Source organism: Nomascus leucogenys, chromosome X, assembly GCF_006542625.1.
Source record: "Nomascus leucogenys isolate Asia chromosome X, Asia_NLE_v1, whole genome shotgun sequence".
NCBI classification, from domain to species: Eukaryota; Metazoa; Chordata; class Mammalia; order Primates; family Hylobatidae; genus Nomascus; species Nomascus leucogenys.
The window spans coordinates 138,380,217-138,400,974 of NC_044406.1; positions in this window are offsets into that span (position 1 = coordinate 138,380,217).

Below are 20,758 nucleotides of genomic sequence, written 5' to 3' on the forward strand. Positions count from 1 at the left end.
AGTTTCCTGACCCTTCTAAATGCCAACGGCTCAGCTGTGGAGCCAGCAGCCCAACTGCAGAAGGACATCCCATCCCTCGGGCTCTGGGATGCACATCCCGATGGGAGCCAACAGGAGGAGACGACGTGACTCTCTCCACTGCCCCAGTCTCCCTGGTTTCTGGCAGGGGCCCATGCTCATCACAACTGTCGATTCTCCTACCCCAGGTGCAGCTCTGGGTGGGTGGAGCGATACCGCCCCCCTTGAGGGTTGCTTCCTACTTAGCAAGCCAGCCACCTCCCCGTGCGTCCACCCCCAGCCAGTGCCTGCCCCAGCCGGCCCAGCCCTTGCCACTTGCAAGTCACTTAGTTGCTGGAAAAGCATCATTATGTGCTCGTTACTGGGAATTCTACCTGTTTGTTTTTTCTTAAAACATGTGCAAGCTGTTCTGGCAAGCCTCAGATGTGCATGGGTCCATTTGGACAGCTGACACTGCACCCAAGGCAGGAGGGGACAGCATGGGGTTTTCTCTGGGGATCCTATGAGCCCCTAGTAGAGGATTGAGAATATTCTCTCCTGCCCCTCTCCTAGTTCCCCTGCCTGCCTGAGCTCTTCCAACACTACCCTCTGTAGAACAAACAAGAAGGCATCTGAGGAAACGAGATGTGCCTTTTGGCTCTCCTCCCTGTGAGGAGAGGGCATGTTTGCAACCTCCTTGGGTTGAGATTCACAGTCCCAAACCCCTAATCTCTGGGCCAGTGTCTGCAGCCCTGATTCCTCTAGCCCAAATTCCCCATCACAGCCCTCCGCCCCAACCTACCTCTAATTACAGGAAGGACAGGCCAGCAGGTAGAAACGGGGGCTTCTGCTTTCATGCCCACTGCATTTTAGCTTCCCCTCCCTAATACTCTCCCAGCCTATTTTCCTGAAGCTTCCAGAGCTGTGTCTTTGTCCACCCTCATTAGTCTCCAGTAGACGTGATGCACCTTCTGGGCTAAAATGCATTTCATTCAAAAGCTCACTGCACAACAAAAAAACATGGCCTCAAATTTTTTTCGGGCAAGACGTGTCAGAAAAATTCTCGGCTCGGTCGTCCCTTTTCTGACCTTTATTCAACAAGTATTTATTGAGCACCTGCTCTGTGCTGGGCCCCAGAGATGTAAAAGCAAGTGGCAAGGACAGAGTGCCAGAGAGAAACAGACAGGCAGCCAAAATGTCACCACAAGTGGGGCCTATGTAAATGTTCACCAAGCTGTGCTCCTGGGTAGGGTGTGTGCACTTGAGTGGAGGCAGGTTACACAACAACTACCAAGCCACATACATACAACATTAGTGGATAAATCCCCCCACTCCCTCCTCAGATGCTATGGGGTTTTATTAATACATTCCTCTCTGGCACCTCTCCATCCCTGCCCCAGCCCCGCTCCATCAGCCCCACTGGCATCCCTGCCTCTTTGCCTTGCCTTGCCTTTCTGGAGCCAGTCCATGTTCCACTCTGCACCTGTCGACCTCTGGGGAAGGAAGGCAGCTCCAATGGGGTGGTCTTCACCCAAGCCCAGCAGGCCCCACCATGCTACAGAGAGTTCTTTACTGTAAGGTCGGCCTGTCACCTCAGCACTTTCAAAGGTGGGTGGGGCCAGCACCTCAGGGTGCTGTGAGCTGGCTGGGCTACGTCACTCCTGGGATACTGTGCTGCTAGTTCTCTGTCCATCCCAGTCCTCTGCCCCATCTCCTCCAACAAGCCAGCTTCCCCCACAAGTTTAAGTCTATTCATCCCTTTCTTCCTGATCACAAATTCTGCAGTCCTGAGGTGTTTCCTCTGGGCCTCTACAGTCCAAAGGCTTCTGGCACCACCACCCCTTATTGAGCTGTTCATCATTGGTGTCTACAGGTGTCTCCCTTCCCCCACAGAAGTCTCCTTCACCTTTGAACACCCACCTGCTGGATGCCACAGGGGCCCAGACAGAGAGGGCCCTAACCACACCCTGCCCCCAACCAGGAAGAGGCCCCTCCCTTCTCCCTGGGCTCCCTGTGCTGCCAGACCCTGACCCCACAGCCTGGGAGGGGCTGCAACCCCAGACTGGGAGCCCCCTAGGTAAGGTGGGGCAGATCTTCCTGGACCCCACCGGACACTGGGGCCCTGGATGAAGATGTCTTTGGAATTCATGACAGGAATTGGCTCTCCCACCCAGGGCTATGTCCTTGGGGATGGGACAGGTGGGACAGAATGTAGCCTAAGCCTGGGCCTCCCCTCACCTCCTGCACCCCCAGATGGAAGTGGTGGAGATGATGGATCAGATCGTCCACTGGGTGTTGGAGGACTCGTCAGGACTGGGCCAGCCCCAGCTCCAGGGGGCCCCGGCCACAGAGCCCATGGCATTGTCCATGAGGCTGCTGAACCTGGCAGAGCAGCTCAGGGAGGCAGACAAGGAACTGGAGGGAAAATACACAGAGCTGGGGAACTGGCACTTGGAGGATTCTGCAGCTCATGCAGGTTAGGGGGGCCTGGGGACCTGGGCAGTAGGGGGCCCTCCACTCCCCAACTCCCCAGGGTATCCTTGGACTTTACACACCTGGAGAGAGAGACATGGGGAGGTCCCCACCTGAGGAAAGTGGAGGGCTCAAAGGCTGGAAGGAGGGTGCAGAGCCCTAGGCAAGGCCTGACAGCAGGAGACCCTCCAGATCAAAGTCCCTCCCAGGCCTCTGGGTGGCCACCGCACAAAGGTGCTGACCTCCTGGTTGGAGGTGGCAGGTGAGTGGCAGGTGCCTGGAGAATGGGGATGGATGAGGCCTCCACCATGGCTCAGAAGGTCCCCAAGGTCAGGAGCTGCCAAATGGCAGGGGCCAAGTGGTGGAGGTTGGGGGTGTTGCCCCTGAACCTCAAGAAGCCTCAGGGTACCAAGCCCACTTTGGAAGGGCAACAAATGCCAATGACCAAGGCCAAAGCCCAAATTTCACCATCGGGGAATGAACTTCCAAGATTCAGTAATAATTCTGAAATTTATCTCTGGTATGGTTTGGCTGTGTCCCCACCCAAATCTCGTCTTGAATTCCCACATGTTGTGGGAGGGACCCAGTGAGAGGTTCAATTCAATTACCATGGGGGCAGGTCTTTCCCATGCTGTTCTCAGAATAATGAATAAGTCTCACAAGATCTGATGTTTTTTAAAAGGGGCGTTTCCCTGCACAAGCTCTCTTCTCTTGTTTGCTGCCATGTGAGATGTGCCTTTCACATTCCACCACGATTGTGAGGCCTCCCCAGCCACGTGGAACTGTAAGTCCATTAAACCTCCTTCTTTTTGTAAATTGCTCAGTCTTGGGAATGTCTTTATCAGCAGCATGAAAACAGACTAAAACAGTAAATTGGTGCCAGTAGAGTGGGGTACTGCTGAAAAGATACCCGAAAATGTGTGTGGAAGAAAAGTTAAATATTAAATTTGAACTCAATTGAACATGGACACAAGCAATGGTCACCAAGTCCCGGAACAGGTTGTGTGAGCCCCTTGAGACATTCATCCACTGCTGTGTCAGAGAAATCTCCATTTCAATCTATTCCTATATATTGAAAAACAATAGACAATCGCAAAAACAAGTTGACCTTTTTGTGTTCCTTGAGCCCAGTCATGAAGGGCCCTCGTGACTGGGCCTCATGCCAAACAACTCGTTACAAAAAGAGCTAGGGTCCCAGACTGCACCAAAGCTTCATGGGACCTCTCCTTGTCTGTGCACAGATGAGTGGCCAACTCTGGAGCCCAGGATGTTGCTTCCCAGTCTGGTGGTGAATCCTCCATAATCTGGTGAGTGTAAATATGTATATTCCCTTCTCCCCTTCCCATTGCAATTTGCTTATTGTATCAATCTGCTTATTATATCATTTGCTTATTATTATATCACTTGCTTATTATATCTGCATTGCCATTTACATGGGATAAAGGTTGTTTACCCTTAAAAGTATTGTGTGTGTATCTTTTCTTCTCCCCTCACGCATTTCCTGCACAGAACAATGTGGAAGTGACTTTGGAACTGGGTAAAAGGCAGAGGTTGGATTCCAAATTTTGAAGGGCTCAGAAGAGGACAGGAAAATGTGGGAAAGTTTGAAACTCCCTAGAGACTTGTTGAATTGCTTTGATCAAAATGCTGGTAATTATTATATGGACGATGAAATCCAGACTGAGGTGGTCTCAGATGGAGATGAGGAACTTGTTGGGAACTGGAGCAAAGGTGACTCTTGTTATGTTTTAGCAAAGAAACTGGCAGCATTTTGCCCCTGCCCTAGAGATTTGTGGAACTTTGAATTTGAGAGAGATGATTTAGGGTATCTGGTGGAAGAAATTTCTAAGTAGCAAAGCATTCAAGATATGACTTGGGTGCTGTTAAAGGCATTCAGTTTTAAAAGGGAAACAGCATAAAAGTTAGAAAAATTTGCAGCCTGTCAATGTGATAGAAAAGAAAATTCCCTTTTCTGAGGAGAAATTCAAGCTGGCTGCAGAAATTTGCATAAGTAACAAGAAGCCAAATGTTAATCACCAAGACAATGGGGAAAATGCTTCCAGGGTGTTTCAGAGACTTTTGCAGCAGCCCTTCCCATCACAGGCCTAGAGGGCTAGAAGGAAAAAATGGTTTTGTGGGCCAGGCCCTGGGTCCCTCTGCTGTGTGCAGCCTAGGGACTTGGTGCCCTGTGCCCAAACCACTCCAGCTGTGACTAAAAGGGGCCAAAGTATAGCTCAGGCTATTGCTTCAGAGGGTGGAAGCCCCAAGCCTTGAGAGTTTCCATGTGGTGTTGAGCCTGCAAGTGCACAGAAGTCAAGAATTGAGGTTTGGGGCCAGGAATGGTGGCTCACACCTGTAATCCCAACACTTTGGGAGGCCGAGGTGGGCAGATCACTTGAGGTCAGGAGTTCGAGACCAGCCTGGCCAAAATGGAGAAACCCTGTTTCTACTAAAAATACAAAAATTAGCTGGATGTGGTGGTGCAAGCCTGTAATCCCAGCTACCCAGGAGGTTGAGGGTGGAGAATCACTTGAACCCAGAAGGTGGAGGTTGCAATGAGCAAAGATCATGCCACTGCACTCCAGCCTGTGTGACAGAGCAAGACACCATCTTAAAAACAAAATTGAGGTTTGGGAACCTCCACCTAGATTTCAGAGGATGTATGGAAATGCCTGGATGCCCAGGCAGAAGTTTGCTGCAGGAGTGGGGCCCTCATGGAGAACTCTGCTAGGGCGGTATGGAAGGGAAATGTGGGGTCAGAGCCCCCACACAGAGTCTCTACTGGGGCACCACCTAGTGGAGCTGTGAGAAGAGGACCACCATCCTCCACACCCCAGAATGGTAGATCCACTGATGGCTTGCACTGTGCACCTGGAAAAGCTGCAGACACTCAACACCAGCCTGTGAAAGCAGCCAGGAGAGAAACTGTATCCTGCAAAGCCACAGGAGTGGAGCTGCCCAAGTCCGTGGGAGCCCACCTCTTGCATCAACATGACCTAGACATGAGACATGGAATCAAAGGAGATCATTTTGGAGCTTTAAGATTTGACTGCCCTGCTAGATTTTGGGCTTGCATGGGGCCTGTAGCCCCTTTGTTTTGGCCAATTTCTTTCATTTGGAACAGCTGTATTTACTCAATGCCTGTACCCCCGTTGTATCTAGGAAGTAACTAATTTGCTTTTGATTTTACAGGCTCATAAGTGGAAGGGACTTGCCTTGTCTCAGATGAGACTTTGGACTGTGGACTTTTGAGTTAATGCTGAAATGAGTTAAGACTTTGGGGGACTGTTGGGAAGGCATGATTCGTTTTGAAATGTGAGGACATGAGATTTCGGAGGGGAGAGGGCAGAATGCTATGGTTTGGCTGTGTCCCCACACAAATCTCATCTTGATTTCCCACATGTTGTGGCAGGGACTCAGCGGGAGGTAATTATTCAATTACCATGGGGGCAGGTCTTTCCTGTGCTCTTCTCGTGATAGTGAATAAGTCTCACAAGATCTGATAGTTTTTAAAGGGGTGTTTCCCTGCACAAGCTCTCTTCTCTTGTCTGCTGCCATGTGAGACATGGCTTTCACCTTGCACCATGATTGTGAGGCCTCCCTAGCCACGTGGAACTGTAAGTCCATTAAGCCTCCTCCTTTTGTAAATTGCCCAGTCTTTGGTGTGTCTTTATCAGCAGGGTGAAAACAGAGTATTACAATCTCTAAACCTAACTGTTATTATAATGTAATGATCCATCTTCATCCTCACTTTCAGAGCTGGCCCTGTGTTACCCAAGGCAGACTCCTGGGGTCCCATCTATTGGGCTCTTACCCACTTCCTGCTGGCCACAGCATGACACCTGATGCTCCTGGAGCAGCCAACTGGATTCCAGAAGAAAGGCTTCAGTGGTGTGTTTTCCAGAAGGAACCTGGCTCCTAGGATTAACAGTTGGGTCAAATCTCAAAAACTCTTTGCCCTTAACTACAGAAAACTGCCAGCATCTATAGCGGTCATAGTCACAAGATTTCCTTTAAATTTTTCAGCAATTATTTTCCTAAAGCATTCTGTAAAGTCCGGCTTGAACTTTGTTTAGTTGAGATAAAAATGTGTTTGACTGCACTCCAGCCTGAGAGACTGAGTGACATACTGTCTCAAAAATAAATAAATAAGGTTTTTAAAACGTGTTTGAGAACCACATTTTTCTCTGATGCTTTATTTTTTTCTTTATATTTTTATATTCTTTATTTTGGGGGATTAGAGACAATTTATCAAAGACACAATTGTACACAGCTTTGGAGTTTTTCCTTCTGGAGATTCTCCTTTTTTTTCTTGCAAGATGAGAATTCCCCATGGTGCTCTTTCTGAAGACACTTATGACTTAAATGGAGTCAAACAAGTAAAAACTAAATTCCATTCTTAAAGTTCCTTCATTCAATGCTACAAACGCTGGTGTGCTAAATCATCAAGTGAGATTTTTTATTCTGTTCTGTGTTATTATTAAAAATGTATGAACAGGCCGGGCACAGTGGCTCGCTCCTGTAATGCTAACACTTTGGGAGGCTGAGGTGGGCAGATCACTTGAGCTCAGGAGTTTGAGACCAGCCTGGGCAACATGACAAAACCCCATCTCTACCAAAAATACAAAAAAAAAAAAAATATCTGGGCATGATGGCACACACCCATAGTCCCAGCTACTCAGGAGGCTGAGGTGGGAGGATCACTTGAGCCTGAGAGGCAGAGGTTGCAGTGAGCTATGATTGCACCACTGCACTCCATCCTGAGTGGCAGAATGAGACTGTGTCTCAGAAAAAAAAAATATGACTATTGTCTATTTTATATTCATTTTTAATTACACAAAGAAAACATGAATATAATCTCATTTTAAAATATTAAACAAATACAAATAAAATAAAAACCCCGTTTAGTCACTGTCTGGCCCCTCCCAATCGCACCCCCCTTTCTGAGAAGATCTGTCCTGACGTTTTTCTGCATATTTACCTGCATATATGTACACACACAATAGACAGTTTATCATGCCAGCTGCTTATCATGCAACTTACTTGCTTCACGTAACTAAGCATGGGAGAATGTTGGCAGAGTGTTGTTAACTACAGGTCAGTATTTCATAGCATGAGCATAGTGAGGTTTATTTGACCCTTCCCCTTCTTGGTGAACATTCAGGTATTTTCCAGGGTTTTGCTAATAGAAACAATGCTGCAAGAGCCTTGCTCAGCTCTCTTGTGCACAGGTGTGAGCTGTACGACACATGCTGAGTTAGGTAGAGTGACACTAGATTGCTTCAACAAAGAGACCTGCAATAAAGCAGTAGCTTAGAGAAAATTGAGGATAATTTCTCATGGAAGTCTGAGCCATGTAGTCCTGGTCGATGGGGCAGCTCTGCTCCACACAGTCACTCAGAGACCCCAGCTCCTCACATTGCCTTTTTCCTCCCTTCTCTAGGACAGCACTTCTCAAACTGTCTATGGTGAAAAGCCAGTTTATTTCATTCAATTGTTTAGTGAAATATTTTTTAACTTGCAATAAAGATGCCATGGTGATATTCTGTTACTATAAAAGCCTTAATATCTGTACTAACCCAATGTAAACTAAAAATAAAATGCTAAGCCCCCAGCTGACTGAATGGACCCCCTCTTCGCCAGGGGGACATTAGAAAACTTTAAAAGTGAGTTCACAGCCATGATGAGACAGGAGGTCAGACATGCCTCATTGTACCCCCCACCCCTTTTGGAGATTAAACACAACAACTAACCTGCATTGGTGTTAAAATAGAGATGATAAGACTGACAGAACACACTCTTGATGACAATTAGATGCGAAATTATAAACAGGACCTAAGCCCATGCCACGCAAAGGTTAAGTCCCACACTCCTACACTTACAGAACGAACTGTGCTCTCACTGCCACAAGCTTTTTCTTTTTCTCTAGCAGCTAAACAAGCACTGGCCTTGAAATAACCAAGATTATAAACAATTGCCACTCAGCCAGCTTCAGACATGGACTAACTGAACCCCTGTTCCACCAGGCATAACTACAGCTTTGATTTGACAAGAGATTGATTTTGGTAACTTTCTCCTGATAAGACCAGCAGCCACATGCTTGTTCTTGCCAGTTTACAGAGATTTCATGCTTGAGTGACTTCATGTCCTGAAAAGACCTTTGGATGTATAGGACCTAACTGTAATACATTTAAATGTTAAGTCTCCACCCCAAAGTGAACATGGGTCATATGTTACATGCATGTTTGTTCAGTACACATGTGTCAGGACCCCCTTTATGAATATTCATAGCTTTTCCTGTAACCTGTTGAATATGTATGTTTAGCTAACTTGTCCAGCACCAAGATCCTAGCCCAACCCCTCCTCCTTCAAAGTGCCTGTCTCTTGTCTTGGCCAGAGGCCCGCTTCCCAGCCTGCGGGATGACCACCTTGCAAGCTGTAACCCTTAAAAAGAAGTAAAGTCTCCTTTCTCCTTTCCAAATTTATAGATTTGTTTAAAAGTTAACGCTGGTCATGGACCCACCACTAACAAACAATTTGTGGGTGCACAGTGGTTCAGGGAGGAGGAGCTTGAGTGGGGAGTGGGCACCACACTCACCCCAAGGGATGCTGGGTAATCTCGTCTCGCTGAGCAGCCTAGCACCCAGGAATAATAGCCCTTGGGCCAGAGAGACAATGAGCAGTCTCACCCACAGATCCCCAGAAGTGGCATTTCCTGGGTTCAAAACTACAGGCATTTTAAAAGTAGACTCTGGCAACTTTCCCTCCAAAAAAGCCTGTACCAAGTGGCAAGGGTTCCCATGTCCCCCCACCCTAGCCAAAACCAATGGGCAAAAATGGCAGGTACTTCCTTATCATTTGCACTTCCCTGATTACTAGTGCGGTCAGGTTGAACATCTTTTTACTATTACAGACCATTCAATGGCATCTTCTGTAAACTGCTCTTTCATACTCTTTGCTGATTTCCCTATGGACATGCATTTCTTTTTATATGCTTGATAGTAACTCTTTGTCTGTTATGTACATTGTAGATGCTTCTTCCGCGGTGTGTTTGTTTGTTTGTTTGTTTGTTTGAGACGGAGTCTCTCTCTGTTGCCCAGGCTGGAGTGCAGTGGCGCGATCTCGGCTCACTACAAGCTCCACCTCCAGGGTTCATGCCATTCTCCTGCCTCAGCCTCCTGAGTAGCTGGGACTACAGGCACCCGCCACCACGCACAGCTAAAATGCATTTTGTGCCTTACTTAATAACATCTTCTTTATCCTCTAGTCTTGTTTTTATAAATTTGCTTGTATAGTTTTCTTTTTTATAGTTTTGTTTTTTATGTTTAGACTTTTTATTAATCACTAAGGAATATTGTCTTTTCTATGATATATAGTTAGAATCTATTATTTTGTTTTCCTTACATGAATAGCCAATTGTCCCAACACCATCCTTCCCCCGATTATTTGAAATGCCAAGTTCATCACGTAGAAAGTAAGCTCCATGCTTCCGTGAGGGCAGAGGCTTTGTTTTCCCCACCCGTAAAATAATGTCTGGCACATCATGATTTGTCAACTGAATGGATGGATGAATGAATGAATGAGTTAATTCTAAATAGCCAAATTTTCGTGGGTGTGTTTCTGGAATTTCTGTTGTCCTATCAATTAATATGCTGATTCTTGCTTCAATACTCTACTGTTTTAACTATTGCTTTATAAGTTTTGATATCTAGTAGGTTCTTTCTTTTAAGATTTTTTGCCAATCTTGTACATTTCTCTTCCAAATTGATTTAAGATTTGCCTCACAGGTTCTATTGAAATCCTTTGAGGATTATTATTGGGGTTGCATTAAAGTTATAGATTAATTTCAGAAAAGCAGACGTCTTTCAAAGTTGAATTTTTCTATCCAATAACATGATATATCTTATCATTTATTCAGGCTAATTTTATGTCCTGTAGTGAGTTTTTATATTTTTCTTTATATCAGTCTTATGCATTTTTATGCCTTTTAAGTTCAAATGATTTTATAGTTTGCGTTGCTCTGGGGATTACAAGGTTTTTAAAAATAGTATATTGGTTAATTGGTCATTGCTGGAAAGGTAGAGCTTGTGAAAACATCTCATATGAACACTAAAGATTTGTCAGGCGCTTCTTTTAGATTCTTTAGAAAATCAGCACAACATAGCTGAATAATTATAGTCTTTTCTCATCCAACATTTATACTCTGTATTTCTTTCTTGTCTCACATTGATCAGGCTGAGTCCCTTATGGAAAGTTGGCAAGGATGCTGTGAATAGATGCTGAATTTTATTAAATGCTTTTCCTACATCACTTGAGATAATATATTATGTTTTCCCTTTAACCAGTAATGAAGTGAATTACATTAATAACTCTGTTAATATTGATTTATCTTTGCGCTCTTGGAGGGAACCTGTACTTTGACATGATAAAGGATCCTTGTAATGTCCTCACGGGTATGAGGTATCTTTGTGTTTTTGTTCATGAGGAAGATTGATCTACACAGTGCTTTTACTGTGCAATCTTATTCCAATTTTGGTATCAGGGTTATAATAGCCTCATAAAATGGGTTTGGATGCTTTCCATCTTTTTCAGTGCAGAGAAGGGTTTGTACAATATGAGAATTACCTATTTCAATTCAGATTTAGCAGAATTTAACCATATAACCACCTGGGCCTGATGCAATATTGAAGTATAGATCTTTGACTGTCTTTACATTTCTTCTACGGATATTGGTTTATTCTGATTTTCTACTTCTTGACCAATTATTATAATTTGTATTTTCCTAGAAAATTTTCTGTTTTATCTGTATTTTCTAATGTATTCACATAAAACTATATATAGCATTCTTTTTTTGTGTGTGAGACAGAGTCTTGCCCTGTCACCCAGGCTGGAGTGCAATAGCACAATCTTGGCTCACTGCAACCTCCGCCTCCTGGGTTCAAGCGATTCTCCTGTCTCAGCCTCCTGAGTAGCTGGGATTACAGGCATGTGCCACCATGCCTGACTAATTTTTGTATTTTTAGTAGAGATGGGGTTTCTCCATGTTGCCCAGGCTGGTCTCTAACTCCTGACCTCAGGTGATCCGCCCACCTCAGTCTCCATTGCACCCGGCCTATATATAGTATTTATTCTCTTACAAGTTTTAGAAAAATTGACTCTGCATCTGAAGTTTACACCCTGTCCTGTTTCTTATTATATTTATTTGTTTTTTCACCTTCTTTTCTCCTGACCAATATCTCCATGAATTTGTGCATTTTTAAATATTGATCTTTTCAACTGTTCTGGGCTTTTTGCAATTTATTTATTTTATTAATCATTTTCAGTATTGGGGGCTTTCCTTTGGTTACTAATTTCTTATTTTAGTGCTTTGGATTCAACAGATATGGTTTCTGCCTTTGAACTTGAGATTTTGTGACCAAATATATAGTAAGTCTTGGATAATGTTTCATATACTTTTGAGAAGAAAATCTGTGTTATCTGATTGTCAGATGCAGTTATACACACTGCACACCTCTCAGGTCAAGCTCCTGACTTGCGTTATTCAGATCCTCTATATTCTTATTTATTTTGTTGTTTCCTTGGTCTGTCAGTTCCTGAGAGAAGTATAGTAAGTCTCTTTCACTCTGACTACGAACTTGTCAATTATTTTTGAACTTCTATCAAGTTTTTGTTTCACATATTATGAAACTATATTGGGCACCAAGCCTTTAAGCTTGTGTCTTTTACATATAGGAATAGACATATTTGTCCCTGAGAAAGCTTTTTGCTTTGGGCTCCATTTTACATGATAGTAGTATTGTTCTACCTGCTTTCTCTATGTTAGTATTTTCCCGGCATTTTTAAAATCCATTTATTTTGACCCTTCTCATTATTTGTTTTGTAAAAAGACCCTGAGTTTGTTGGGAGTAGTAGTGTTGCAAGTTTCAAATCTACATTTCCCATCCTTCCTTGCAGATAGGGGTGGCCAGTAAAATGAGAGTGGAAGTCATTGGGTGGAGCTTCTGGAAAGTTCCTGACAGTGGGCTGAATTACCAGGAGCTGCCCCGTTTGGTCCCCACACTTTCTGTTCCTCCTAACCTAGAACACATATTTGATGGCTGGAGCTTCAGCAGCTATGTTGGTGCGGATAGAAAAAAAAAGCCAAGAAAATCTTAAAGATCGCTCTTGATATCCTCAAGCAACTAACCAAAGCCAGCAACTGCCTACTTCCATATGTCTCCATATGTGGAAAAAATAAACTCTTTTGTGTTTAAATCCCCATTGCTGGTTGTCTGTTACTCCATTGAACACAGTTCCTAATTAATACATTGCCTGTGGAGGCAACCAGTATTACCCAGTTTTCGTTTATTCTTCTAGAGATATTCTTTTTACTGTCATCATTTTAAGTATATTTTCAACTTTTTATAATGGGCAATTTCAGACATACACAATAAATAGCAAATGGTATAATGAACCTCCACGTACCCACCACCCAACTTCAACAATTATCCATTGACATTCTATGCATGTACACGCACACACACACACACACACATTCTTGTTTTATACAAATGCTAGCATGCTACTCACACTGTGCTTTACTTTTCTTTCTTAAATTAACAATGTGTGTTGGAGATGGTTTATATCAGCACCTAATTTCTTCATTCTCTTTAATGTCCATCTAGTATTCTTTTATCTTTTCACAAAAATATATCTGTAGAATCAATTCCTGCATGTGCAATTGCTGGGTCAAAAGGTACACAATTTGTAATTTTGATAGATATTGCCAAATTACCCCCACAGAAGTTGTACCAGGTCCAACTCCCAAAAGTAACATAGGACAGTGCCTATTTGCCCACACTCTTGCCAACACTGGGTGCTATCAAACTTTTCTACTTTTGCCAGTCTGATAAATGAAAGCAGGTGGTTTTGATTTGGATTTCTCTTATTTGGAAGTCATTTGCATTTCTCTCCCGTGAACCGTATTCCTAGTTTATGCCTGTTTTGCTATTGTGTTGTTGTCATTTTTCTTACTATTTTGTAGGAGCTATTAAATAATAGGAAAATTAGCCTCCTTGTCTCCAACAGGAATTGCAAATAATTTTCCCGGTTTAACATTTGCCCTGGACTTTGCTGGCAGGAAGTTTTGTATTGAAGAAACTTTTTGTTTTTATGTACTGAATTAATCAAGCTTCTCTGTTTTGGCTTCTGTCATACTTTAAAAGGCCTTCTCTCTTCCAGCATATTTTAAATGTCCCATATTTTCTTCCAATATTTTTATAGCTTTATTTTTTTAATCTTTAAATCTGATCCATCCAGAATTTAGTTGGTTGCACATTATGAGGTGGGATTCAACTTCAAGTTTTTCCCAGATGGCCACCTACTTGTCCCTACACCATTTATTGAATAACTCATCTTTTCCCAAGGAACTGAAATAACATTTCTATCATATTCTAAATCCTCATTTGTATTTGGATGTATTTTAGACTTTCTGTTTTTTCTATTGTTCTGTCTTCTATTCATATATTAGTACTACACTGTTCTTTTAAATTACTATCAATTTATATTTTAATATGATAAGTATATTAAATATTACATCGTATATTGTTATAAGTATTATATTAAATATTACATCAAACATATATAATTATGCTATAGTGTTATATTCATTATTACCTCACACATATAAATATTGTACTAAATATCACATCAAACATATATTATTATGTTATAAGTATTATATTAAATATTACATCAAACATATATTATGTTATAAGTATTATATTAAATATTACATCAAACATATATAATTACGTTATAGTATTATACTCATTATTACCTCACACATATAAGTATTGTATTAAATATTACATCAAACATATATTATTATGTTATAAGTATTATATTAAATATTACATCAAACATATATTATGTTATAAGTATTATATTAAATATTACATCAAACATATATTATTATGTTATAGTATTATATTCAATATTACCTCACACATATAAGTATTGTATTAAATATTACATCAAACATATTATGTTATAAGTATTATATTAAATATTACATCAAACATATTATTATGTTATAAGTATTGTATTAAATATTACATCAAACATATGTTATAAGTATATTAAATATTACATCAAACATATATTATTATGTTATAGTATTATATTAAATATTACCTCACACATATAAGTATTGTATTATTACATCAAACATATATTATTATAAGTATTATATTAAATATTACATCAAACATATATTATTATGTTATAATAAGCATTATATTGGTAGAACTAGTGCCCCTCTCATTAGTCTTCCTTTTCAGAATACTTCTGGCTAATTTTACTCCTTTAGTTTTCTACACCAATGTTAGAATCATCTTGACGAATTCCAGAATTTTCTATGGTTGTGTGTGTGGGATCATCTTTAATTTAGAGATTGATGTAGGGAAACTTTGCTTCTTTATGAAGTTGACTTTTTCTATCTGAGAACATAATAGACCATTCCATTCACTCAGGCCTTTTTTAATGGCCCTGAAGAACATTTTAAAATTTCTTTACATAGATCTTGCACATTTCTTGTTGAACTTATTTCAAGGTATTTTATTGTTTTTATTAAATGGCATCTTTTCTTCTATTGTATGTTCTAACTTACTGTTTGTCTCAATGATTTTGTGCCCATACAACTTACTGAATTCTCCTTACTCTTCATAACTTTTTTTTAATTTGTTTTTGTTGCTGTTGTTGTTTGTTTTGAGACAGAGTCTCACTCTGTCGCTCAGGCTGGAGTGCAGTGGTGCGATCTTGGCTCACTGCAAGCTCCGCCTCCCGGGTTCATGCCATTCTCCTGCCTCAGCCTCCCGAGTAGCTGGGATTACAGGTGTGTGCCACCACACCTGGATAATTTTTCTGTATTTTTAGTAGAGACAGGGTTTCACTGTGTTAGCCAGGATGGTCTCGATCTCCTGACCTTGTGATCCCCCCACCTCAGCCTCCCAAAGTGCTGGGATTATAGGCGTGAGCCACCATGCCCAGCCCTACTCTTTGTAACTTTTTTAGTAGATTCCCTTAGATTTTTCCTGATGCAGAGACATATATGTAATAGATAATCTGCAAATAATCATTGTTTGAATTCTGCTTTCTAATGTCCCAACTTTTCAGATTGTGAAATACAGCCTAGATACAGAGGACTGTGTAAATCATATATATATATTTTACATGCATTTTCTGCACTTTAAAACTCTACAGTTATAAAGTGAACATACTCAGCTAACCCCCTGGACCCCAGATCAAGGGCTAGAGCCTTGGCCGCCACCCCAGCCCAGAGTGTGTCCCTTGCAATCGCCTTCTTATTAAATTTTTCATAATCTTTTCCTTGCTTTGCATCAGAGCTTTGCACTGAAGCACACATCCATCCATAAATCATATGATTCCACTTTGCTGTTTTTGAACTTTACATAAATGTAACTGTCATGTATGTTTTTTGAGTGTCTTGCTTCTTTCATGCATCACTGTGTCTTTAAAATCCATCCTTACTATAGCATATGTAGAGCGTATTCCTTTGCATCCCGGTAGAGTATTCCATTGTACAACATTACCATGATGTATTTATCCATCCCACCCCTGCTGAGTATTTGGTTTATTTTCAGCCACCAAATGCTGTGATGAACCATTGTACAATTTTCCTGTGGCTGCTGCAACAAAGTACCACAAAGTGGTCGACTTACAATAACAAAAAATGGATTCTCCCACAGTTCTGGAAGCCGGAAATCCAAGATCAAGGCATCAGCAGAGCCACACTTCCCCTGAGGGTTTCAGGAGGGATTCTCTTTCTTGCTTCTTCCTCCAGCTTTTGGTGCTCCAGGCTTGAGGCCACATCACTCCACTTTCTACTTCCATATTCACAAAGCCTCTCTCAAATGGCCTCGTGTCTTTCTCTTATAAGGACACTTCTCATTGGGTTTAGGGCCCACGTGGATAACCAAGGATGAGGTAATCTCGAGATCCTTAACTTAATTACATCCACAAAGACCATTTTCCCAAATAAGATCCCGTTCATGGTGCCTAGGGATTCGGACATGGGCATATATCATTTTTGTTGTGGAGTGGGGGGCACCATTCAACGTATTGCAACCGTCTACACTTGCTTTCTGGCGCCCACATACACAAGTGTCTCTAGAGTTTGTATACTTAGCAGTGGAACTGCTGGGTCATAGGGGAAGTGTGTCTTCAATATTACTACGGGATGCCAACCCTTTTCCCAATGCACACTCCCACCAGCAGTGTGGGAAGTTTCCATTGCTGCACAGCTTCGCCAACTTGCAACTGTGATACTTTTTGGTTTCTGCCAATTGGGTGGGTGTGTAATGGTATCTCCTGCTAACGTTAACTTACAGTTCTGAAATGACAAATGAGGTCGGGCACTTTTCATACGTTGTGAAGAATTGTCTGTTCAAGACTTTGGCCCATTTTTCTGTTGTAGTCTATGTCTTTTTCTTATTTTTTGTTCCTTCTGTCTTCTAGTTATGAGAAGTCAGTTACATGTTTGTTTCCCTTCTGTTCTCCAAATCTCCCATCAGAATCTCTCATGTTGCCCATCTCACCAAAACCTATAGGAAAGGGAATTCTGGAAAACATAGCTCAGGCTAGCCAAGTTGACACATTACAAAGCCACCTCAATCCACTTCTTGAACTCTCCTCAAATTACTCAGTCTGCATGTGACATTCGTTTCCTGTCAGACAGCTGACTGTTACAGACGTGTAGCATGTTTTATCATTCAATAAAATATTTATTAATTCCCATGTTGCTGTCCTTGAGCCCTGGGTGATTTCAATGTGCATTTCTTCTTTTCTAAACACGTGGGGATTTTTCTAGTTATATGCAGTGAGCTTCTTCCTCTCTGCAGTGAGGGAGATGTGCGCCATCTCAGAGAAAGTAGGTTAGAAAAAAACCTATTAGATTTGGACTTTTGTGGGGTATTTTGAGGAGGGTCCAAGGAAGCCGGGGTTTGCTCTAAGCACTGTCAGAGAGTGAGGACAAGTCTATGATTGGGTATCTTAGTAAATCTTTTCTCTGGGGAGGGCAGGCTAGAAGAAAGCTAAAGCTGTAATTTGTAAAGAAGCAGCAGTCACCCACACTAGCCAAGCAGGAGGAGGACGTTTGGTATTTTGTGGGTTGCACGTTAACCTTGTTTTTATCTGCACTTAGACAAAATAATGAAGTGGCCTTGCTTTGTCTCATTTTCTCATGGTCTCCAAGTAACCTTGTCTGAGGTTGGTATTCTGTGAGATTGTTTATGTCCAATAGGAGAACAGCATGGCCTCCCTGCAAGGGCCAGGCCAGCTTCCAAATGTCAGGGTCTGCTGTTTATTTTCCCTTTCTCTTGGGTTTCTAGCTTAATGACACTGTGGTCAGAGATCACGCTCTGAATGATTTTAACCCTTTGAAACATGGTAAGATTTGCTTTAAGTTCCAGTTTGTGGTTGGTTTTTATAAATATTCCATGTGTGCCCAAGAGAATGTGCAGTCTGCAGTTGGGTGTGATGTTCCACATATGCCCATTAGGTTAAGCTGCCAATTCCTGTTCAAAACCATATCCTAACTTGTATTTTGTTTGCTTGATCTACCAATTACCGACAGAGGTGTGTTAAAGTCTTCCAACACTACATATGAATTAGTCTTGGGGAAAAAAATGAACTCACATCTGATTAACCTTCTGAATCCAACTACCAATACAGAAAATACAGCGTTTACTACTCTACAGGGCTGCAGCCATTAATATCCAGACTGTGGGGAATGCCACAGTACGAATAACACTGTTTTATTCAACGAATACATTGCAAGGGGAAAACAAGAGACAGGGGGAGAACCTGTAGATTAAAATACACTTAAAACCAGGCCAGGCACAGTGGTTCACTCCTGTAATCCCAGCACTTTGGGAGACCAACACAGGAGGATCAGTTGAGCCCAGGAATTCGAGACCAGCCTGGGCAACATAGCGAGATTCCATCTCTAAAACAAAAATATGTTTTAATTAGCCAGGTGTGGTGACACACGCCTGTGGTCCCAGCTACTCAGGAGACTGAGGTGGGAGGATGGCTTGAGCCTGGGAGATGAAGGCTGCAGTGAACCTGGATGACAGCCTGGGAAACAGAGCAAGACTCTATCAAAACAAACAAACAAACAAACAAACAAACAAAAACATAAAACCATTATCAATCAATGTATGAACCTCAGATGGCTTCTTATCCAAACAAACTATAAAGGAAATATGTGACAATGGAGAGCTTGAATACTGACTGGCTATTTGACAGTAATTAAAAATTATCACTAATTCTTAGTGTGATCATGTCATTATAGGATGTCTGGACTTTGCCTCAAAATACTTCAGGAAATTCTGGGAAGATGGCAGTGGCATAGCTCTCTAATCTCCCCAAATCCTCGCATAAAACAGAACCGGTGGCAGAATCAAAACTCCAAAGACAGCATTTACAACAGGGCAAGGTGGAAAGGTCTTCCTAATGAGCTCCAAAATACAAGTTGGTGGGTGCAAACCACCAAGAGCCACAAAATCCACAGAGCAGCCTAAGGGCAGGGTTCTGTTTTATGTGAGGATTTGGGGAGATTAAAGATTCATGCCACTACCATCTTCCCAGAATTTCCTGAATTATTTTGAAGCAAAGTCCAGACATCCTATGATTTCTCTCATAGATTGTAAGTGTGGGCCTATAAAACATACTCTATTAACATAACTACAATGCCACGATCACATTAAGCCCAGGGAACAAAAGGACAGGTGACTGACTTGAGAACAGGGGACACCAAAGTAGTCAACAGGTGCTCATTGGAAAACCAGGCAGGCCAATTTGAGAACAGCAGCTCAGTCTGGGAGGGGTTTTGCTGAAGGCAATGGCAAGTGAACAAAGGGGGCCCTCAGTAAGGTCTGGCCTCTGTGAGTACCTGAAACCTGCCAGACAGGGCTCCCTTCTAGGATAGAGCCCCACACTGGGGGAAACTGCTGGAGAGAAGCTGAAATCAAGGAAAGCACAGAGCCAAAAGAAAGAGGAGATCTAGCTCAAGGTCAGCTGGGGGAATTGAGCCAGAAGTTTCAGAAGGCACACCACCACATTTTTGATCATTAAAAGAAAACAATGAAAGAAAGAGGGAGATGGGTGAAGTTAGAAAAGCTATCCTGAACCATGCCTCCTTCTAAAAGTTAAAGAAGAATAATTTCACATGAAAACTATCATGGTAAAATCCCATACCTTTTCTTATAATGAAAGCTGTTTGGAAAAAAAAAAAAAAAGCTGTACTGTAAGAAAAAAAAAAAAAAGCAAATAAAGAACAGATTCCTATCTATCTGAAAAGAACAGATTCCTATCTGGAAAGACAGCAAGCACACCAGAAAGCTATGTCCTCAAAACAAATCCAAACTAGAATTACGATTTCCCAAACAAGCAGAAAGAAATTAAGAAAGTAATGCAAGACATGAAAGAAAAACATAAATCAGAATTAGCAAAACTCGAAAATTAGGTGATAGGACTCAGGAAAGAATTAGAAACAAGATTTTTAAATGTTAAAAATGAAAACTAAATTGGAAGGAACACAAAAACACAACAGATAATGTATTAAGGGACATAAAAGGTGAAAGCAAGGACTTTTTTTAGCACAAGAAATAATGAAGAAATAGATTAAAAGGATTTGAGACAAAGTGACAAATATCGAAGTGACCTTATGGGTAATCAAGTTAAAATGAAATCATCAGAGTGGACCATTATCCAATATGAGTCATGTCCTTATAAGAACATAACAAGGAAATTGGGGCACAGATGATACACCCAGAGGGAAGATGATGTGAAGAGACACAGGGAGAAGACGGCCATCTACAAGCCAACGAGAGAGGCTTGGAACACATCCTGCTCTCACAGCCCCTGGAAGGAACCCACCTTGCCAATAACCTGGATCCATTTCAGTTGTTGAAGCCCCCAAGTCTGTGGTATTTTGTTATGGCAACTGGAACAAATCCATCCGCTCCCAAATCTGAGTGAATCCCAATTTTCAGCTCTGTCTACTCTGGTGTTTCACTCATCTATTAAGATTTTATTTCAATGAGCATTTTTACTTTCTAAGATTTCACCTTGGCGTTTCTTATCTGCCTATCTTTGTTCTGTGACCTCCCAGTTTTCTTCTAGGGGTGCTAGTCCTCCTTTCTTTCTTTGGAATTTCCCAGGACTCTCTTTCAGGGCACTGGACTTGTGTGTTTTATGCTTGCAGTCTGAGAGTTTGTCCTCAGAG